The sequence below is a fragment of the Dama dama genome, chromosome X, assembly GCF_033118175.1.
Source record: "Dama dama isolate Ldn47 chromosome X, ASM3311817v1, whole genome shotgun sequence".
Classification (NCBI taxonomy): domain Eukaryota; kingdom Metazoa; phylum Chordata; class Mammalia; order Artiodactyla; family Cervidae; genus Dama; species Dama dama.
Window position 1 is genome coordinate 23,767,619 of NC_083714.1, and position 24,027 is coordinate 23,791,645.

Sequence of the window (24,027 nt, forward strand, 5' to 3'; positions counted from 1 at the left end):
GGCTGAGCTGTGGAGAGTTATTGAACTAAAGTGCACTGAGCTGCTTGGGAACTCTTAGAGTATTCCTGTTGAGGTAGCAGATAGACGGGCCTCTCGGCTGGACAGCTGGTGTTTGTCAGGTGGAGTAAAATTCAAGCTTTGTTCTCACCCAGACACTCCTAGAACAAAGCTAGTGGCAAAAGCTGAGCTCTGCTGAAGACAGAAGGTGCCCACTCCTGAGGTTAAGGAAGACTTCCCTATCTGCACATGTGCAGGAAGGTTTCTTGGGGAGTTGAAAAGGGAGGGGCCACCACCCCATAATAAGTATGGACATATAGCCTCAGGCCTCTATGGTGGAATCCATTTTTGAAAAATTTTCCACACACATATTGGGAAGGGTCTTAGGGCCAGTCAGGTATGAAGAAAGAAATAAGATAATTGGCCAAAAGTAAACAAAGACCCAGAAGAACTGTTTTGTATCAGTGATTTAAAATCGCCTCTTTACTGCATCCCCGAATTCTGGATGCCTGCACTCCTCTTTAGATGTGTATTTCTGCCTAGCTTTTGGCTTATGCCACTCCTCCTCACTGGGGGGCGCCCACACCTTCTCTCTGGGAGTGTATTTCTGCCTAGCTCTTCTCTTGAATAAACAGCCTGTTTTTCTGTGTGCTCTCCCCCAGATTATGCTATGTCTCTAATAATAAACTTTGTACCTGTTTTTGCAATTTTTGCCTCCTTGAGACATTCTTGCTTTCAAATGGGAGGGAAAGAGCCAGGGCCACTTTGCTTCCAGCTTCTAGCCCCTGGTGGTCTGGTGGGTAGGGTTTTCATCCAAGTTGCCCCAGGTCGGTTCCTGGGCAGGGAACTATTAATACCATCTCTCTTCAGGATCACTCTCCACTGTCTCTCTGTGATCAGTATTTTGGTGTGTTTTGGTAGAAAGCAAAAAAGAAGGAAAATTCTTTATAGAATAAATCCAAAGCTATGTTTGTATAATCTATCATCATTAAAGGTTTCTTTGGTATATTTTTGTCTTATGTTGTTGGGCACAATATAGTCCCTCACCTCTAGAGGCTCATGTTTGTGGATGAGCCAAATGACTTCAGGAATTTCCACAAATCTTGGTTCCAGATTAAACACCAAGTTGTTTTTAAGAGTGGAACTGAGAAAATGGCCAGGCAGATCTTAATGGTGAATTCAGTTGTGGTAATTTAGGTATCTGTTGTTTTGTTAGTCTGAACTTATTTTGTACTATTTGTTGTTTTGTTTCTTGGCAGGAACCTTACTTTCAGAAAACAGAGACCAAGTAATAAACTTGTTTTACAAAGAGGTCAGATGAAACATTTTAAGTGATCATGTGGTTTCTATTGGGGCTCAGAGCAGGCCACCCTAGAACATGCCACAGTGGCATAGTGATTATTTTGAATTCAAGTTACTTGAGGGACTTCCCTGGTGACCCAGTGGCTAAAACAGGCCTGGGTTCGATCCCTGGCCAGGGAACTAAGATCCCACATACAACAACTAAAACAACGATCCTGAATGCTGCAACTAAGACCCAGTGCAGCCAGATAAATAAAGTATTTTTTCAAACTGTTACTTTAGAAAGGGCTGGTGTGAGAGGAACACTCTGACCTTCTTCTCTATCCCCCCTGAAAGCTAGAAATAATTCTCCCTTGCAAAATTTACTCTGTGTACCAGGAGAGAAACATCCTTATCACCAGACACAGGACATTCAAGGCTGAGAAGCCTGTGCAAACAAACTTTGTTACTTCTTTACTGGTTTACTACCCCAAACCCAAGCTTTGCTTATATTCCTCTAATTAAGCTTCCAGGCTAAATTTCTTTTGTCCTGTCAGTTCCTCACAGATTTATTATTTCTTTGTCTAAAACACACACACACACACACACACACACACACACACACACACACACACACACCCCCCAAAACTGCCTTCCTTGGTCACTTCTTAGGTCCTATTTGTATGAAACCTCCATACATATGGGGCTTCCCAGGTGGCACTAGTGTTAAAGAATCTGCCTGCAATGCAGGAGACCCAGGTTTGAGCCCTGAGTTGGAAAGATTCCCCTGGAGAAGGGAATGGCAACCCAGTCCAGTATTCTTGCCTGGGAAATCCCATGGACAGAAGAGCCTGATGGGCTACAGCTCATGGTTCAAAAAGAGTCAGACACGAATGAGTGACTAATACTTTCACCTTTCTTTCTGTACATATGAATTAAATTGTTTTTTTCCTCCTGTTAATCTGCCTTCTGTCAATTTGTTAGACTAGCCAAAAGAACCCAGAAAGGAAGGGGGAAATTTCCTCCTCCCCGACACCATATGACTACAACCCAAAGACAGTAGGTAAAAGGTAACGAATACAATGAGAACATGGAGTATTACTTTCACAAGAAAAATAATGTGATTTTTAATGTGTTTAAGAGTTTCTTTGATATATTGTGTGCATCTTGCTGTGTGATACCTACCACATGGTCTAGGAGAAAGCTTTATTCAGCATATCTTTCCCTTCTAGGCCTAATAATGTACCTTATTTCTGGAGACCAGAAAACATCCCCACCCCCAGAAGCCCACTCTTTTCCCTTACTTGTAAGAACTTGTGTTTGGGGTAGGGTTGGTCAAGACTCTCAGGCAACCTTGGCGTTTTCAGCCTAAGCCTTTAAGAGCAGCCTGCTGTCAGACCGTGGACCTGACTGGAAGAAAAGAACAACACTAAGATATCACCATCAGGTATTTGGTCAACAGAGGAACAGCTTTCCTACCGTATTTTATTTTATTTTTTAAATATTTATTTTTATAATTTTTATTTGTCTTCACTGGGTCTTAGTTGCAGCATGGGGGGTCTTCTATCTGTATTTCAGCAAGCAGGATCTTTAGTTGTGGCATGCTAACTCTTAGTTCCGGCATGTGGGGTCTAGGGACCACCTGACCGGGGATCGAACCTTGGCCCCCTCCATTGGGAGCACAGAGTCCTAGCCACTGAATCACCAGGGAAGTCCCCGGATTATGCCCTCTTAAAGTTTGGAAGGCACTTAATACTGTATCCTTGTTGCAGGGAGGAAGCCAATTCTGACTCCATATTGGAACTGTTTCTTTGACTTGCCTCTCTTTGCTTTTGTTATTATAATCATACAGAATGGTTTGCCTCAGAGAATCCTGTCCTTCTGCCTGATTGTTAAAGTGCCTTTGTTCAGAACCCTGTCCACTTGTGAATGGTAGGAAGGAAGAAATTAACACATCCCCTGCCTGAGGCTTGCCATTCTAGGAGATGTTTGCAAGATTCATGGCTTAAAAAAGGAAGCTTTGCTTCCTCACCTCCCCTCATCTCTGATCTATCAAAGAACCTGGCATCCAGACCCCAGTAAGATGGTTATTTTGAGGTGCTAGCCTGTTATTTCTCGGTCTGCCGGCTCCCTGATTAAAGTCTTTTCCTTGCCTCAAGTCACCCACTCGGGGTTGGCAGGTAGTTACCTCAGCATCTGAGCTCCCACTTTGGGAAAAGGAAAATCCCAGGGACATTTTGATTGAAGGTACAGTTTCCAAACACTCACACAAAGGAAGTAAAGTCACAAGGTTTATTACTTACAAACCCCAGAAAGGGGGGTAGGAAGAGCAGTGACCTGGGGGAAGGGGAGTTCTCCATCCCAGGTCACAGGCATGGAGGTAGAAAACAGGGTGGCAAGCCCCTGGACTTAGAAGGTGGATTGGGGTAGAGGTCACTAATTTTGGCTGGGGGCATGGGGGGTTGAAATCTAAGTAGTTCTTTTAACCTTTTAAGAAGAAAGTGTTTTGCTTTGTTTTGTTTACCATTTTATTTTTTTTATTTATTTGGCTGCACTGGGTCTTAGTTGCAGCATGTGGGATCTAGTTCCCTGACTAGGAATCGAACCTGAGTCCGTTGCATTAGGAGTGCAGAGTCTTAGAGACTGGACCACCAGGGAAATCCCTAAGCAGTTATTTTAAAAGGTGTCCTGGGAACAGTAAAGCAGGAACTTGTGGTGGGAATCCTAAGCTCAGGTCCTCATCTAAGTGTCCAGGGTTGTCTTACTGTCCAGTGCCTAGACAGCAACTTGAAATAGCTGTTTTCCCATCACAGTACTGAGCCTGCTCTGTACCTTCAGACACCTTGTTGTACACCACACACACTGCCTTTCCTACTGGTCACAGCAATGTTACAAGGGAGGTGTTTTTTCCTATCCTCATCTTTCTCGCTTTTCCAACTATGAAGCACCATACATCTCAGCAAGGTTAAGTGGTTAAAATCAGGTAAAATCAAATCAAAGTATGGAATAAACAAATTTTCATAACACAATTATTTAACAAAATGTAATGCAACTATGAGAGAGGAAAATTTTAAAGTTCTGAAGTAATAACAAAATCAGAAACAAAAACATGGACCACAACACTAAGAAAAAGAGGAAAACAACAGAATAGGGGAAATATATGCAGTAAATGATAGATAAGCATTACTTACTTTAGAAATATCTTTAAAATGAGTAAATTCTGAGTGAATAAGACCAAAAATCTGAATGCTCAATGAGGAAGAGAACAGGCATCACAAGACAAAAAGCACACAGAAGATAACACTTGAAAAATGTGTAGGGATTTCGCCGCTGGTCCAGTGGCCAAGACTTTGTGCTCTCAATGCAGGGGGCCCAGGTTCAATCCCTAGCTGGGGAAATAGATCCCACATGCCACAATAAGACCTGGTACAGCAAAATAAAGAAAAATAATAAAAAGACAATACAAACCTCATCATGTAACAAGGAAGTACAGATATGACAAATACCATTTTATACCTATTTAACAAACAAAAATTAAAAACAATAAAACATAATGTTTGTGAGGCTGTGGGGAAATTTGTATTTTGCAGGTAGCAATAATAATAATAATAGCCAATACTTTTATGCTCACCTTCCTTATCACATTTCTGCACTGGGGAACTATTTTTTCTCCCATTTCATAGATCAGATGGTTTTAGCTCAGAAAGGGTAACCAGCCCACTATCTCACACCTGGTACACGAAGCCAGATGAAAAAAGCTCTGCTGATGTTAAAAATCCTATGTTTTTAACCAAAAGTGGACACTGTCTCCCATGGTAATATTCAACAGTTCAGTCAGTTCAGTAGCTCAGTTCTGTCTGACTCTTTGTGACCCCATGGACTGCAGAACGCCAGGCCTCCCTGTCCATCACCGACTCCCGGAGTTTACTCAAGTTCATGTCCACTGAGTCGGTGATGCCATCCAACTATCTCATCCTCTGTTGTCCCCTTCTCCTCCCACCTTCAATCTTTCCCAGCATCAAGGTCTTTTCAAATGAGTCAGCTCTTCACATCAGGTGGCCAAAGTATTGGAGTTTCAGCTTCAACATCAGGCCTTCCAATGAATATTCAGGACTGATTGCCTTTAGGATGAACTGGTTGGATCTCCTTGCAGTGCAAGGGACTCTTAAGAGTCTTTTCCAACACCACAGTTCAAAAGCATCAATTCTTCAGTGCTCAGCTTTCTTTATGATCCAACTCTCACATCCATACATGACTACTGGAAAAACCATAGCTTTGACTAGACAGACCTTTGTTGGTAAAGTAGTGTCTCTGCTTTTTAATATGCTGTCTAGGTTGGTGATAGCTTTTCTTCCAAGGAGCAAGCTTCTTTTAATTTCATGGCTGCAGTCACCATCTGCAGTGATTTTGGAGCCCAAGAAAATAAAGTCTGTCACTGTTTCCACAGGTATATATAGGTATATATATAAATATATAGGTGTATATATATATAGGTATATATAGGTATATATATAAATATATAGGTATATATATAAATAGGTATATACCTATTTTCCAACAACCGATATTCAAAGGTAAATGTACCACTCATTTACTATTTCTTTAAGGACAAACGTATATTTTAAATATGGAACTCTGGTATTTCATGCATTCAAGCCTTGTTTTGTTTTTTAGTTTGCTTTAACTATGAAATAACTGGGCTTCTTCTGAATGCATGCTTGTGAAATTGCATTCAACACTCTACAAAGTACCTTCATATATATTTAAAACATATAGTTTAGCCAAGCAAACCATACTGATGTATTAAAATAAACTAAAGATGTGCACCTTGAAAACTCTGGGTTCAAATCAGCAGAAATGCTGACTATATTTGTGCTTTATTTTTATCTTGCTTTTAAAATTATGAGACTTCCACCGACTCCCCTGGTGGTCCAGTGGTTAAAACTAGCCAGTTCCAATGCAGGAGGCTCGGGTTCCATCTCTGGTCAGAACTAAGATCCTGCATGCTAAGTGGCATGGCCAAAATTAAATTATTTTTAAATTAAAAATAAATAAAAGTGTGAGACTTCCATATTCTAATATTGTTCATAGGCTGCTTATCATTCACCCAGGAAAAAGGAAATCACTTTCTCTTTTAAAAAGGACAGCTTAATCCACAGTTAACTTTATATGCATCTTATCTGCAGTGATAAAGAACACGCCTGTGAATGCAGGAGACATACAAGATGTGGGTTTGATTTCTGGGTTGGAAAGATCCCCCGGAGGAGGGCATGACAATCTACTCCAGTATTCTTGCCTGGGAAATCCCATGGACAGAGGAGCCTGGTGGGCTATTGTCCATGGGTCGCAAAGAGTTGGACACGACTGAAGCAACTTAGCACGCACACATATGTTATATGTGGTCTTAAATTCTGATAAACTAATGCATGAATGAATCAAATAAAAAAGTATACAACGCAGAGAAAAGGAAAATCATTTAAATAGTGCAGCTATTGTTAAAAAAACCCCAAAAATCCCTCATCAATAGCCAATCATTTGATCTGTTTAATTTTATCCAGAAATATTGCATGAGACTATATTAAAATGAACCCTTAATTTAACAGAATATGTGAGAACTAACTTGGCACCTTTCAGTATTTCTTCCTGAGTTTCGACTAGAGTTGAAGTTTGGATGTGAATGAGTGGGTCCATGGAACTCCTGAGACATCCTTCTTCTGGTTAGAATGACAAAATGGAACCTGGCTGTTTCAAAGGGTGCTGAGACTGGAGACTGGGCCAGAAGCTATCACATTTTTAGACTTTTTTCCTGTCTTAAGTTTCCTTCCTTCCTTATGAGTATTTCAATCCTGGTGAAATTGCTTCATGTGAATTTTTTGAGTTAAAAGGAGGGTAAACCAGGGAGAAAAAGACAACTCTGCTGCTTGATCTTGTGATGGGAGCTGTGGAAAATGTTAGGGACTCATTTGCACATGAACCTGAGTTCTGTTTTTCCTTTCTCTGTATCTTTTGTCTTATAAAGCTCAGCTGGTCAGAGTCATCTACTTGTGTCCTACTGGCTATCTCCCAGCCCAGCTGACCACCCAGCTCCCTACAGCCCAGCAACAACTTTGTGCCCAGCCACTGACATGGTTTTCTTTCTCCCTCTAGTTACTACAACTTCTTTTTCCACTTCTAATTTCAAAGTATCCTTTGCTTCACTCCTTTTACAACCATGTTCAAGGGGAATGGGACAGAGGCTCTTCCTTGGTTGTTATGTTGCCTACATTCCCTGTCCCCCACACCTAAACCAAGGTTCTTTCTTTTTTTTAAATTTATTTATTTGGTGGCGTCAGATCTTAGTTGTGGCATGTGGGATCTAGTTCCCTGACCAGAGGTCAGACCTGGGCCCCTGCATTGGGAGCATGGAGTCTTAGCCACTGGACCACCAGGGACTTTCCTAAACCAAGATTCTTAGGCCTGAAATAGAAAATCAAGTTCCAACTCTGCAGTGCTCACACAGGCCCTAGTTTTGTCTGGGGGCTGAGGTTTGGAGGGGGCTGAGTGTAGCAGTGTGCTACCCATGCCTGAATACCACCTTTTAAATCACTTGTATCCCCTTGTTTGTGAAATACGAAAGAATGGGCTTTAAAAGTCTTTTGTATTCCTATTGGCAAAATTAAGTTTTCCAAGCTATTAGCCATCTTTCCTTAAGAAGCTTATTCAACAACTGTGCACAGCAGGCTGTTGTTCATGAGTTGTGCTGCCAGGGGGCAGGCTTGGCTTTGCCAGGAGATTGGAAGAAATGGCTGTTGTCCTGGAATCACAGCTTCTGTGATCCAGTAGGCGTGGCATCCCTGTCTCAACCCTTTGACCTTTGCGGTGCGGGAGTGGACACTAGGAGACTGCGTGCCTTAAGGGTGGAGGGTAGGGGCCTTAGTGCTGAGGCTGAGTGAGGAACTTGAAGTCAACAGCTCTTTGAAGGAAAGAGTTCTGTGCATGCTGGAGGTGGTAAGTGCTGAAGAACTGAACCTGCCTCTGCACTGCCCAGAGCTGGATGCATCTGGGCCCCGGGAACAGTTCGGTCACCCAGAGACGCCTTTTCTGAGACAACTCCACATGCCCTCTCTTGCAGGCCACCCAACTGCTCTGGGTTTGCATACCCTCATCTGTACGACGAAGGGAATGGACTGGATGCCCACAGAGGTCCCCTGTGGTGCAGAGAGACTACTGTGATTTCTTTCTTTAACCTGGGTGTTCCCCCCCACCCCACTCCACCCCCCACCCCCCACCCAGAAGACAAAAAGGTACTTTCCTTGAGATGCCCTACTGTGCTGGTTTAATGGGAGGGAGGGTAAGGAAAGTCTCAAATGAATCCCAAAGTAAAAGTAACATCATCTTTCATATTTTTATTATTCAAATGTTATGTATTTATTTTTAATTGGAGAATCATAGATTTACAATATTGTGTTGGTTTCTGAAATACATCAACAGGAGTCAGCCATAGGTATACACACGTCCCCCCCCTGTTGAACCTCCCTCTCACCTCAAGCAGCATTCTTAGGATGAGGGGTATGTGATGAGGGTTATGTTGTCATAGCAGCTGACTCCTGAGGTTTCTATTTATTTATGGCCGTGCTGGGTTTTCGTTGTGGCACTCGAGCTTTCCCTAGTTGCAGCAGTCGAGGGCTACTCTCTAGTTGCAGTGCATAAGTTTCTCATTGCAGTGGCTTCTCTTGTGGAGCACGGGCTCTAGAGCATTGGTGCACAGTAGTTGTGGCACACAGGCTTAGTTGCCCTGAGGCATGTGGGTTCTTTCTGGACCGGGGATCTAACCTGTATCCCCTGCATTGGCAGGCAGATTCTTTACCCCTGAGCCACGAAGGCAGTCCCACTCAAGGTTTTGAGACCCCCCAGTCCATGGTGTGGACCAAGCTGAACTTACCAATCAGGAAATCCAGGGAAGGATTCTATTTTAGCTTCATTATTTCACTTCCAGGGTCTGAAATTTCCTAGGGGAGCTCCATCAGCACCAGATGACAGCATGGTGTTCAGTATGTGTGCTCTGTGTGTGCCTTGTAGTAAGCACAATGCCCCATAATCAGAATTCAGGCAAATGTGGTTTTTGTTTTTTTGAAGACAACTCAAAACAAACTTCATTGCCCTGTTTTGTATATATTTATAGCTACTCTTTTCTTAATTTAAAAAGTCACTTTTCACATCTGTCTGGAGGGACCACACTCTTGTATTGCTTGATAAGATTGTTTCTGGTTCCTTCCTTTCCCCCTGGCCTTTTTTTCTGAGTACTTGCAGTTAAAATAGGAGCTTGGGGGACTGCCCCAGTGGTCTATCAGCTGGGACTCTGCACTACCAATGCAGGGGACCTGGATTTGATCCCTGGTCAGGGAACTAGATCCCACATGCTGTAACTAAGACCAGGTGCAGCCAAATAAATAAAATTTAAAAATATAAGATCTTGGAATTTTGATTGTCAGGCACTTCTGAGTTAGAATTCCAAGGTTCTCATTATATTTCTTTGAATCAAGATCCAGGTTACATGAATCTGGTTTTTTTTTCCATTTATTTTTATTAGTTGGAGGCTAATTACTTTACAATATTGTAGTGGTTTTTGCCATACATTGACATGAATCAGCCATGGATTTACACGTATTCCCCATCCCAATCCCCGCTCCCACTTGCCTCCCCACACCATCCCTCTGGGTCTTCCCAGTGCACCAGCCCCGAGCATTTGTCTCATGCATCCAACCTGGGCTGGTGATCTGTTTCATCATAGATAATATACATGTTTTGATGCTGTTCTCTGGAAACATCCCACCCTCGCCTTCTCCCACAGAGTCCAAACGTCTGTTCTGTACATCTGTGTCTCTTTTTCTGTTTTGCATATAGGGTTACCGTTACCATCTTTTAAAATTCCATATATATGCGTTAGTATACTGTATTGGTCTTTATCTTTCTGGCTTACTTCACTGTGTATAATGGGCTACAGTTTCATCCATCTCATTAGAACTGATTCAAATGAATTTTTTAAATTTTTATTTATTTATTTATTTTTTCCCCCGGGGCACTCGTCTACACCCACAGCCCTGGGCCACTCCGTCTACACCCACAGCTCCGGGCCACTCCGTCTACACCCACAGCTCCGGCCACTCCGTCTACACTCACAGCTCTGGGCCACTCCATCTACACCCACAGCTCCAGCCACTCCGTCTACACCCACAACTCCAGGCCACCACTCCGCCTGCACTCACAGCTCCGGGCCACCCCGCCTGCGCCCGCAGCTCCAGGGCCTCGCAGCGTCCCCCACCCCCTGCCCTGGGCCGCAGCTCGGAGCCCGCATCGGGAAGCGGGCACAGGGCTGCGTCGCAGCGCCGCATTCCCAGAGCTGGGGTCTCCGAAGGCGGCCTCTGATCCGACAATGCGGCCGCCCGGGAGGTCTGACAGGAAACTCGGGAGCCTGTGAGAACTCGGCCCCGGGCGCCCGCCGTCGGTGGGCGTCGCAGGCCCCGCGCGCTTGGCCCTGCCTCGATCCTGGGCCTTCGGGTCCCGCGCCCGCCCCTCCGCCCGGCCTGAGTCGCGCCGAGGAACAAAAGGAGGGCAGCGGCGGCCGGGTGGCCCCAATGATCCGGACCTCAAGGCGCCGGCCGCCCCCGGCACCCTCCGCTCGGCCAGGCGGGGCGGGCCGCAGAGGCCGCGAGCGCACACCCTCAGAAGAAAGACAGCGGAGGCGGGGCGCCGGCGCCCGGCCCGCAACCTACCCGCTGCTCGCTCTCCGGCCAAATGAATTCTTTTTAATGGCTGAGTAATACTCCATGGTGTATATGTACCACAGCTTCCTTATCCATTCATCTGCTGATGGGCATCTAGGTTGCTTCCATGTCCTGGCTGTTATAAACAGTGCTGCGATGAACATTGGGGTGCACGTGTCTCTTTCAGATCTGGTTTCCTCAGTGTGTATGCCCAGGAGTGGGATTGCTGGGTTTTTCCCCTCAAACAGTTCATGTTGTTTCCATGCTAAGTCGCTTCAGTTGTGTCCAACTCTGTGTGACCCTATGGGCTGTAGCCCGCCAGCCTTCTCTGTCCATGGGATTCTCCAGGCAAGAACAACGGAGTGGGTTGCTGTGCCCTTTTCCAGGGGATCTTCTTGACCCAGGGATTGAACCATGTCTCCTTCACTGGCAGGTGGATTCTTTACCACTGAGCCACCTGGGAAGCCCCTAGACAGTTCATAATGTGAATGAGAAATGTCGCTTACCATTTCAGTAAACAAAGGATGTTGCAGTCATCAAGTTGACAGTCACTGCGGCCCTCCCACAACGGTGCACCTGAGGGGATTCAGGATTGAGAAAAGCTGCACACCAGCCCAGATAGCTGAGGTGCCTTTCAAAGGAATGATTTCCGTAAGCCCAGACTCTTGCATCTTCCCATACACAGAAAAGTGCTAAATATTTGGTTTTCTTGAATTAACAGTAATCTTTTGATATTCTAACTACCTGGTTTTTTATGTAGCTTGGCTCCTCCTTTACCTGTTTGGTGCCATCCCTCAGAGCTATCTGAGAGGTTTTCTGGCCTAAAGTCCTCAGTTTTGTCCACCAAATAAAACATAATTCTCAACTTTTAGGTTGTGCATTTTTTTTAGTTGACAGTACCTTCTTTCTGGGCTTCCTTGATGGCTCAGACTGTATAAGAGTCTGCCTGCGATGTGGGAGACCTGGGTTCGATCTCTGGGTTGGGAAGATCCCCTGAACAAGGGAACAGCTACCCGCTCCAGCATTCTGGCCTGGAGAATTCCATGGACAGAGGAGCCTTGTGGGCTACAGTCCATGGGGTTGCAAAAGGTTGAACACGACTGAGTGACTCTCACTTTCATTCGATCACCAACCTTACTATTTTGAAAGTTCACTGGCATGTATTCTTCATTGTGGAAAATTTTAGAAAGCAACACTACATCTAGAAACTATTACTATTGTAATAGGCTGAATCTACTGCACTCCTTATAAGATGATGCTTATATACAACTTTTTAGCCAAAATGAACATCTGCAAAGACAACCTACCTCAGTTCTCTGTAGTTGTTGGTAGCCAGCTTCTAAAGATTTTTTATTATTAATCCAGGTTATTTCTTATGTCAGAATAATTGATTTCTGATCTATGTCTTTGGGATATTTGAAATGTACCTTGAGAGAAATTCTTTTTGGGGCACTAATTAAATTGGGGGATTAATTTTAGAAGACCTATCTCTTGGCAAACCTAGACTAAGGGTAAATTATTAGCTACAGCAATGTTTTGCTTCTTTCTTTCTTTTTTTTGTTTTTCATTTTATTTTTTATTTCTTTTCTTTTTAAAAATATATTTATTTATTTGGCTGTACCAGGTCTTAGTTTTGGCATGTGGAATCTTTAGTGGTGGCAAGCAAACTCTTAGTTGGGGCTTGTGGGATCTAGTTCCCCGACCAGGATTGAACCTGGGGCCTCCTGCACCAGGAGTTCAGAATCTTAGCCAGTGGACCACTAGGCAAGTCCCTGTTTTGTTGATTTCTTATGCCTCATGCCACCTCTCTGCCTTAATTCATCTGGCATCTGAAAGAAGTAGAGACATGTTTTAAAAAAGAATGGAGACTTCACTGGTTTTTATTGGTTAAGACTCCACACTTCCACTATAGGGGGCATGGATTCGATCCCTGGTAATGGAACTAAGATCCTGTGTACTCCACTGCCCCCCAAAATAATAGTAAAAGTGTATAATGAAGATACCAGCACTTACAGGATAGATATTCCCTTTTTTTGTTTGTTTTTCCCAGGCAGCCTGAGCATTAAAAAAAAAAAAGTTCTTTGTGTGTATCAGACTTGCTGTGAGGGTTGACTGGAGGATATGTGCTGAGTATGCTCTGGCTTTCAGTCGTGGGTTGGAAAGGCTGAATGTGGTCCTTTCCACTGTAGCCAGAGTGGAGAAGGGCTTAGGAGTGGGTCTGACAGTGTCCTGAAGCTTTCTTGTACAGGCCCTGTAGTTTGAGGGTCCTTAAAGTACTAAGAAACCTAATGTTTAAAAAAGGACAGTGGTGGGACTTCCCTGGCAGTCTGGTGACTAAGACGCCACACTCCCAGTGCAGGGAGCTGGGGTTCGATCCCTGGTCAGGGAACCAAGATCCAGCATGCTGCAACTAAGACCTGGTGCAGCCAAATAAATATAAATATTAAAAAATTTTAAAAAAGGATAGTGGTCAATACTAGGAAATAAGAATTTTTTATTTCAAAATCATCTGGTGAGAATGACAGTGGGCATACATGGGAACATTCTCGAATTTCTCCCACTCCCAACAAGTCCTGGTGTCTCTGGGTAGCAGTAACATCCTCTCTGTGGAAGCCTGACATGACAACCACTTTGTGACATTTGACACTCACAAGTGAGAGAAGTGGTAAGATGGAATAAAAATTAGTGCTTGTTTAGTCACTCAGTTATGTCCTGTAGAGCTCATGTCCTTACAGCTCAGTCATGAACTGTAGCCCGCCAGGCTCCTCTGTCCATGGGATTCTCCAGGCAAGAATACTGTAGTGGGCTGACATTTCCTTCTCCAGGGGATCTTCCCGACCCAGGGATTGAACCCACTTTTTTTGCATCTCCTGCATTGGCAGGTGGATTCTTTACCACTGAGCCACCTGGGAAGCCCCTGAAATTAGTGGACACTGTGGCAAAGAGTGTACGCTTTCCTGAGAAAACAGTCTCCTTCGTGTGTGAGCACAGAAGTGCTGTCAAACTGGTCTTTGATAAACTTCCATGAAAGGAAATCTGATGTAACTACGGCACTTTATCTGTAGTCACTGCAATTTTTAATCACTTTTAACATCAAACTTCATTTAAGGAGCCTCACATTACTAAAGATTACTCAACAAGAAGGGTTCAGTTGAGAGGAAATAAATGCTTTTTGAAAAGTAGGCCTGGTTTTCACTCTCCTAAATTTACTTTTTTTCTTACCCTGGTCATTTCACACAAGGGAAACAATATGAATAAAGCAAAGGCATGACTGTTTCTTTGCAAAGAGTGATTATTCTGGAGCACTGCTTGGGAAAACATCTGCTTATTTTTGCTTGGAGCACCATTAAACCAAGAGGTTCCCTTTTAGTGGTTAAGAGCAGAAATTGGATGTTGAAGGTGACAAAATAAATTTGAAGTGATAGTACATCATGAGAAACGCTGGGCTGGAGGAAGAACAAGCTGGAATCAAGATTGTCGGGAGAAATATCAGTAACCTCAGATATGCAGATGACACCACCCTTATGGCAGAAAGTGAAGAAGAACTAAAGAGCCTCTCGATGAAAGTGAAAGAGGAGAGTGAAAAAGTTGGCTTAAAGCTCAACATTCAGAAAACTAAGATCATGGCATCCGGTCCCATCACTTCATGGCAAGTAGATGAGGAAACAGTGGAAACAGTGGCTGATTTTATTTTTGTGGGCTCCAAAATCGCTGCAGATGGTGATTGCAGCCATGAAATTAAGACACTTATTCCTTGGAAGGAAAGTTGTGACCAACCTAGACAGCATATTGAAAAGCAGAGACATTACTTTGCCAACAAAGGTCTGTCTAGTCAAGGCTATGGTTTTTCCAGTAGTCATGTATGGATGTGAGAGTTGGACTATAAAGAAAGCTGAGTGCTGAAGAATTGATGCTTTTGAACTGTGGTGTTGGAGAAGACTCTCGAGAGTCCCTTGGACTGCGAGGAGATCCAACCAGTCCATCCTAAAGGAAATCAGTCCTGGGTGATGACATTCAAGGACTCATGTTGAAGCTGAAACTCCAATACTTTGGCCACCTGATGTGAAGAGCTGACTCATTTGAAAAGACCCTGATGCTGGGAAAGATTGAGGGCAGGAGGAGAAGGGGATGACAGGGGATGAGATGGTTGGATGGCATCACCGACTCAATGGACATGGGTTTGGGTGGACTCCGGGAGTTGGTGATGGACAGCGAGGCCTGGAGTGCTACGGTTCATGGGGTTGCAGAGTTGGACACGACTGAGCGACTGAACTGAACGGAGCTGGGAAAGTGAAAAATATGCTGGTGTGAAGAATATAGAATATGCTGGTGTAAAGAGTGAAGAATATACCCAGGCTGGTGGGTAGAGGGGAAAAAAGGGAGAAGTGCCTTTTTCTGGCCTGATGAAGTCTCTTATGTTTCTTTTGAAGCAGCAGAATCTGTGTGCCAGAAGGACTCCTATTCCCCCATCTTCTCCCTAGAGAGAACAGTGAACAGAATTTGGAGCACGTGGGATGAATGCTTGGCTATCACCTTCCCACGAATCCTTGCGAGCAGCCTCCTAAGGGAAGATGGCCTTACGATTCCAGTGTTCAGCTTGAACTTGTCAGCATGAATGGAGCTCATCCCTGTCTGGAAACACACTGTTCTCACACTAGGGACTCACCCCACCCCATTGTGCATATGTATGTGGTCCCAAAGGGGCAGGGTGGGGATAAGAGTGGGGGTGATGAGAGAGATGGAGGAGAATATATGGGTCAGTGCAAACTCACCATGCATGCTTGGGAAACTTCTGCAACATACACAGGACCTACTAGTAGTGATTCCAGGATGTCACCTCATGGAAGGAGGTCACCTTGTCATTCTGTTGAAATGGCATTTCCTTAACAATTTTCACACATAACCCACTGGCCCCATTTGATACACAGAGTCAAATATATTGAGAACATGTCTCTTTATTGCTAATACAAGTACAGAGGAGGTATGGGTGGCATGGGCAGCATGGGCAGCCCAGGTGTCAGTGGCACCAGAAGAACCCATCTCCAGTATGGCTCCAGAACCCGGACGAGATCTTAGGGCACATCCATCAGGAAGAAGTAAAGGCGCCTTATGGCAGCAGGTGTTGGAGGTTGAACCACGGCTGCTCTCTCATTTCTCCGATTCTTGGCTCGCCTATTCTTAAACCAAACCTACAATCAGAGGGGAGAAAAGATTGGTTTAGGGTATTGAACAGTTAATGTCATAATACAAAAAACGCAGCTTGCAACTTTATATGACATTGAGATTTCCAAGGGCATTAGGAGATGCTATTTCCTTCTTGCTAAGGTACCTCAGGAAAATTAAACCACCACACCACCACCCCCCTCTTTTCAGCTCATTCTTAACGAGCTCTGCTGTGGGCCCAGTTCTGGCACAAGCTTATTATTTTTATCTCTCTCCACGAAATTTTCATATTCTAATTTTTTCCCAAGTATGGGATGCAGGTTTAGTTTATGAATCACTGTACTGGGTCCTTGCTATTGATAAAATGCCCAGTAACAGGATAAAGAATGGCCTCTATTCTGACAGCTGATCATCAGCCATCTGGCTACCTCCTGCCCTGTCCTCACTAGGGAGAAGGTCATCTTTTTGGGGGTGGATTTAGGCATGGTAAGTAGTGGATCTGTTTAAGGTCATACTGAGGGGAACAGCTCCCTATTTGAAAAGCCTATCTTTGGTATGAAGTAAATAATTAATAGGAAGGAACTTGTTGGATTTTTAAACAGATGGATGTCTAAGAGGTCATTAGTCCTCTGAAAGGTCTTGAGAGTTAGAAAGGTGGTCTGGCAAAGGAGCCCAGGGTGGGTTGTGACTTGTGTCACCAGGAAATGAGAGTTGCTGAAGCTCTGGACACTGCCTTGATATTTTAGCCTGTAGTGTTAAGTTGAGATCAACTCAACCCAAGTTAACAAAGACCCTTGAAAACCTTAGGCCACCCAAGAGTGTAGGGGAAAGAGGCATACCACGGTCACCGTTGTCAATTCTGCATGTTCCAACCTACCCCACCCTACAAACCTTCCTGGGCTCGGGACCAAGGCAGCTCATTCTGCTCTGGCTAGAGTTCCAGGATCCTGGACTGGAGCCGCAGGTGTCCAGCATGGCAGGTTATCCTAGGCGCTGCAACTCAACCAGGAGGTCCCAATCCCATCCCTTATTCTTAAGGCAAGAAGGTGAAACAGGCATTTTTGGAAGATTGTGGACAACAATGAGAGCAAGGGATGATTAAATGGCTCCTCCCTAAATATCTGCCCATTATATATTAATATAATTTTTTTATCAACATGGAACACTCTCTAAGCAAGCTATATTATTAATGTGAAGAACAGTGTGTGTATAGGATACCATCATTTATATTTTTTAAAGAATATACACATAATTGCCTTTATATGCATTGAATACTTCTGTTAAGATTTATACGAAACCACTTTGCTGTACACCTGAAACTAACACAACAATGTAAATCAACTCTACTCCAATAAAAACTAAAAAATAAGATTTATATGAAGCAAAGAATGGTTGCTTTGGGGAGGAGAACTACTGTTGGAGGGCTAGTTGAAAATTAAGTCTGTCTACTATTTTTGCAAACAAACCAACAAAACTGTCAGACTTCACTGTCTCTCAATGTCCTAGTTAATGGGGGTTGACACTGTATTTCAATCCTTTTGAAAGTTCCCAAACTGTAAAGTTTAAGTGACCCAAAGGGCCCTCTTTCCCTTCCTGAGACCTCATTTTCATTCTTCCCTCTTAGGATTTGCAGTCTCTCTGCTGCATGGATAGTCTAAACCAGGCTGGTGTAACAGGGCTCATTTTGAGCAGGGAGGGGCTCTAAATGTACCACCAGTGGTCAAATCTCTGTAAACAGAATCAAAGCCCAAAGCTGGTTGTGTCCTAGGCTCAAATTAGGTCTGTATTTCCAATACTGGTTTCACAAAATAGCTCTATTTGCAAGTGAAAGGTAGAAAATCGTGTATTACTGAAAATTCATGCTGTATGGTTTGGAAATAGATGAGAATATTAAGTTTTCCCCTGATTTGTTTCCTGTGGCTCATATTCTCTTCAGAATACCACCAAAAGAGGACCATGTAAATCTGGTGAGGGAGAAAGCAAATCACTAAACTTTAAGTTTTTCTTTTCTTCTACAAATGCCTGGGCAACTTGAGAAAGTCTTCCTAACCTCCTTCTAACCTTTCCGACCTGAGCCAGGCCTGTGGGCCCAGGTTGGGGCGTTAGGATGCCGATACTCAAGAGGCTGACTGTTGGGCTGCTTTTCAGACACCCCGCCACCAGCTCTGCAGCACTGATCCCTGGCTCGCACATGCGCTCTGTGGCAAAGCTAATCAACTCTCGTCCTGGTTTTCTTTTCTTTTTGGGCAAATAAAGCTTTGATAAAAATTATGGTGTTTTTTGGTCACCTTTTGATCTCAAGACCTACAAATTAGTTATCACTGCCTGAGGGAATGAAAAGTGTTTGAAATTAATATAGCTAGGAATCTACCCTGACATGAGGGCCACCCACCCCTCACCAAACAAATTCCATAAAACTTGCCTCTTCAAAATAGTCCCACCAAGGAGAAGGCGAGTGTAGGATGATATGAGAGAATAGCATTGAAACATGTGTATTACCATATGCAAAATAGATGACCAGTGCAAGTTTGATGCATGAAGCAGGGCACTCAAAGCGCATGCTCTGGGACATAACAGAGGGCTGGGGGGGAGGTTCAGGATGGTGGGACACATGTATACCCATGGCTGATTCATGTCGATGTGTGGCAAAAACCACCACAATATTGTAAAGTAATTAGCCTCCGATTAAAATAAATTAATTAAAAAAATAGTCCTACCAAAATGGGAAAAACATCCTTAGATGTTAGAAATTCCTCAAGAGAATACTCACTTATACATTTAGTAGATTCATAATGTTGAATTTGTGTAGTATCTGTATTTCTTCTCTAATCTTTTCATACTTCTTGGGTCAATTAATATTAATTCAATATTATTCTTTTTGCTGTTTTATTCTTTAGACAAATTTCCAAAGTTTGCAAACTTTCCCTCCATTCTCATCTTAATGTGACTATTCTAGCAATGCTTTCAGATTGACACATCCAAGTATTCTAGAAAATTAAAATTTAGGGCCGCCACTCTCTATACTGCCATCCCAAACACTTAAAAACAAAAGGAGGGCCAGTCAATTAGACTTTTAAACTATCTTCCCCTATCAGTCTCAGCATTTATTAGTCACTCACATAGTGTGTTCTGTGGATAATTACTCCCTCACCCTGATATTTATCAATTCACTCATTTAGCAAAGAGTTTATGCCTGCTTTTAAATAATTTAGTACAATTGAACCCTCTTACAACCTGCTCCTCTGTATATTAATTTGAATACTTCCAAAAGTCAGTCTGAGCCCCAACATGACTCCACACAGAAGTGCTCCCTAGAGGATACCACTGTTAGGAGTTGAACCTTACTAAATATACACATATACATGTATATAGATATACATATCTATGTTTGTAAATATATATATATTTAAATTTTATATACAGATTAGGGAAAGCATTTCGTTGTTTCTCTTCCTTTAGGAAATCATGTTCCCTCTGGTATCAGGAAATATGTATAATCTGGAGTTTGCTACCCACAAAGACTACTAAAATCAAGACTTATTTGCCGACATAAAAAAGACAACATGAGAGTATTGAGAGTATTCAGGACAAGGTGTTCAAATCCCCAAGTCAATTTTAGAAAAAGTTTTTTTCAGGCTTACTGACCTGCACTCTGGTGTCAGTCACACCCAAGCGTCTCGCAATCTCCCTTCTGAGGAGAGAAAAACACAAGTGTTTAGTATTTGAGTTATAGACAAAATGAAATATATAGATATGTTTTATGCTTGTTTTAAAATTTGTATTCTCCCCTCAAGACCTCTCTGAAAGAATAGCAGTTATCAGGGACTGGGAGAAGGGGGGAATAGGCTGTTCCCATGTAATGGGTTCAGAGTTCCAGTTTTGCAAGACGAAAAGCATTCTGGAGGTGGTTTCATGGTGATAGTTGCACAATAAGAATGTACTTATTTTAATATCATGGAAGTGTATGCTTAAAAATGGTAAAGGGGTTTCCTTCGTGGCTCAGTGGTAAAGACTCCGCCTGCCAATGCAGGAGAAATGGATTTGATCCCTGATCAGGGAAGATCCCACATGCCACGGAGCAACCAAGCTGGGCTCTTAAAGCCTCGGAGCTGAAGCTCAGGTGCTGCAAGCTACTGAAGCCAGGGGGCGCCCTAGCCCACGCTCCGCAGTAAAAGAGGCCAGGGGGCGCCCTAGCACACGCTCCGCAGTAAAAGAAGCCAGGGGGCAAAAAAAAAAAAAAAAAAGAAAAGAAAAGAAGCCAGGGGGCGCCCTAGCCCAGGCTCCGCACCACGGAAGTGAAAAAAGCCCGCGCAACGAAAAAACCTGCGCAACGAAAAAACCTGCGCCAACGAAAAGCCCGCGAACTGCAACTGGAGAGTAGTGCAGTCCCCCACCCCCCTGCCTCCACCTTTAGAGAAAAGTCCTATGCAACTAAGACCAAGTTCAAAGATATATAAATGAAAATTTTTAAATGGTAAGATAGCAAATTTTATGTGTATTTTACAATAAAAATTCAGAAAAAAATAAATATATTAGTTTTATAAAGCATAAAATGGTTAAAAGATTTGAATAAGCACATTAAAAGACGTTCAACATTACTAATCAACAGGGAAATGCAGATCAACATCACAGTGAGATACCACTTCACATTCAATAAGACGGCTAATAAAAAAAAAAAACAGAACTCCAATAAAAAAACAGCTCCAACATGGATGAATACTGAGGAAATTATACTAGGTGAAATAAACCAATTACAACAAGACAAACACTGTACAACTCCACTTATATGAAGCACCCAGAGTAGTGAAATTCATATAAAGAGAAAGTAGAAAGAAACGTGGTCCTCAGGGGCTCGACGGGGTGGGGGAGGCGGATGGTGGCTTGCCTTCCACATCCAGTTTTAGTTTTGCAAGTTAAAAAATTCTGCAGCTTGCTTGCCCAACGATATTAATATCCTTAACACTAATGAACTGGACACTTAAAATGTTAAAACAGTAAATCTTATGGTTACATACATTTTTCCACAGTTTAAAAAACCACCACCACCACGGACCACCATCCACGTAACTAAGGCATTCCTACCCCCACCCCCATCCCGGGGTACAGGTTGATTTTGTGGCTTTGGGAGGGAAGGAACAGCCCCGACAGAGGGATAGAGGAGGCTGGAAATGAGCCCAAACCCACTGGGACCCAGCGCCCCCAGAGCCCGCCACGTACCTGGTGAGAAGGTCCGGGTACTCGGTCTCCTGGAAGAGTTCCTCCAGCTCCCGCAGCTGCATGGCCGTGAACTTCCTGTGCTGCCTACGACGGCGCGGCGGGCCCTCCTGCTGCTGCGCCTGGACGACAGCCGCCGCTAAGCCTGGCTCCTCGGGTGGCCCCTCAGCTGGCCCCTCAGCTGGCTCCTCAGCTGGCTGCTGCTCCGGCTCCTGGCCACCATGGTGACCCTGGTGGTTCCAGACGGCTCCTTGGTTCCAGTAGCCTAGGCTGAGGAGGTTGACGTAATTCACGCCACCCACGAAGGCCAGACGACCTCCTTGCACCAAGTAGCCTTCTCTGCCTTCTGGCCCTTGATCCTGCTCAAATTCAGGTCTCACATCCAAAGTGCAAGCTCTCAGGCAGTAGGGCCCACACTGGTGGTCCCCGGGCAGAGGCTCCATGGCTGGTGCGCCGTGGAAGCTCGCTGCCTCGAGGAACTCTGCCGAAGGCAGAGAGCCCGAGACTGGCGCTCGGGCTTGGGCGTGGTACAGTATATAACGGTTTGGGCTGGGTTCACCCCCCACTCCGCGCTCCGCCTTGAACGATCGCTATTGGCTCTCTTTTGACCGGGAGTCACTGGGGGTGGGATTTGCTTAGGCGCGAAAGCGGCTGGGGCGTGGCCCCCAAAATGGGGACACCCAGGGATAGCAGTGTGCTCGTGGGGGCATGGGTATTGTGGAATTGGGGCTTTGGTTTACAGTTCAGTTCACTACTCCCCACTTGCAGAGTGTCCACCCTGAGGAAGGGGCTATCCTGGGTAATGCAAGTTGATTTTGAGGGGAGGGGTAGGGGAAGGGTGGGAGTCATGAGACCTCACAGTAACGGCAGGAGCCCTTGTGGGAAAGTTTGCAGACTGTTACAGGGTCCAACCTTTCATATTTGGCAGCTTGCACATGCCACGGGCTAGTGATTAAGGTGAAACAATTAACTAGGGTACTGCTTGCTCTGAGCGTCTCCAGAGCACACCATGTTCCTGCCGTTGTTGCGAGCAAGATCTCGCAGCTGGACTGCAAAGGATTCTGGGACAGATAAGCTCTGCAAGAAACTCCCTACAGTTGAGAAAATTCAAGCACTCCAGGGTTTTAGCAATGTATGCACATCAGAGTGCAGGTGTGCACCACAGCCCCGGGCTTAGTGTATCCAAGAACGTTTGCCTTGCACGGGCTTAGAACAGCACAGTGCAGTACGCATCTGCTGCTGTGCTCCGGCTCAGCGGCTCTGGTGCAGGTCTTCTGCACAAATTCAATCCGTCCTGTGCTGAGCTCCTATTGTGAACCCAGGTGAATTTCCCCCTTCCCCCCTCCGTTTCACTCGGAATAGCATTCCAATCTCTTGCTTAGGACAAAATTACATTTTATTTATTGTCAAATAAAAGAGATCCAGGTCAGATTGAGAACTCTATGGTTCTCCCTTCAAGTTGTGTTTTGTAGATGCTCTGGGAGCTGTTAATATCCTTAATATTCAAAATAGCTTCTCATAATGGGCCCTATGCTTAGTATCGTATACGATTTATCCTCTTTTTACCGTCACAACCACCATTGTCTTCAGCATCCTTTTATGAAAGAAATTTAATTGTTTTTGTGGGATCACAGGGCTTAAGCACCTCATTTACTGTGCCTGATAGATAAGTGGCCCCTGCCTCATGTTTCTGGAGGATGGCTAAGAAATCATCTAAAAGAGGGCGATTGAACAATTTACTTTAAAAAAGACGTCAAAGGATGGCAATCCTACAGCCTCCCTGACTTTAACCAAGATATTCCATCCTCAGACTAACTCTTGCTGGATTATGCAGGCCTCCTCATCTCTTGGCTAGATTCTCTGTGATGGATTTTTGGCCTTGGAGCAGTTATTACATGAGAGACCTACACAGATTCTCCTCATAGTTTGCATTAGACTAGCTAGGACATCTGTGACACTTAAGGGGGTGTGCATGCTAAGTCCCTTCAGTCATGTCTGACTCTTTGCCACCCTATGGACTATAGCCCTGCCAGGGTCCTCTGTCCATGGGATTATCCAGGCAAGAATACTGGAGTGGGTTACCATGCCCTCCTCCAGGGCTGAAGGTGTCCTCCAGTGTTATCTAACCTCCAGTTACCCATGTATCCGAGGTAACTATTGCCCTACAGTCATGGTAATATTTTTATTTAAAATTTTAAAGTTAAATTTAATATAATGTTAATTTTTAAATTAAAAATTAGAAATGGAGCTGCATTCTAAGCAAAGGTAGATGGAAATCATGATCTGATGGAACCAATTTATGAAAGCAATGGCTCTGGAGCCAGAATGACTGCATGCATCTAAACCCTAGCTTTGTTCATTCACAGGCAACCTGGCTAATCTGGTGAGCTGCTTATTCTTTGCCTTGGTTCAAGTATCTTTAAAACGAGGATAACAATTATAACTACCAAGTGAAACGAGGTGTTGTGAGGATCAATAGAGGCGGGAATAATAAAACTTCACGAATGACCACACATTTCCTACTTCAATCACTTTTATATTTTTTTAACGAGGGCCCCACATAGGAGGTTAGGTGAGGAAGCTAAGAGTCAGACAGGTGCATGCCTGGCCCACAACACATGGCAAGTCA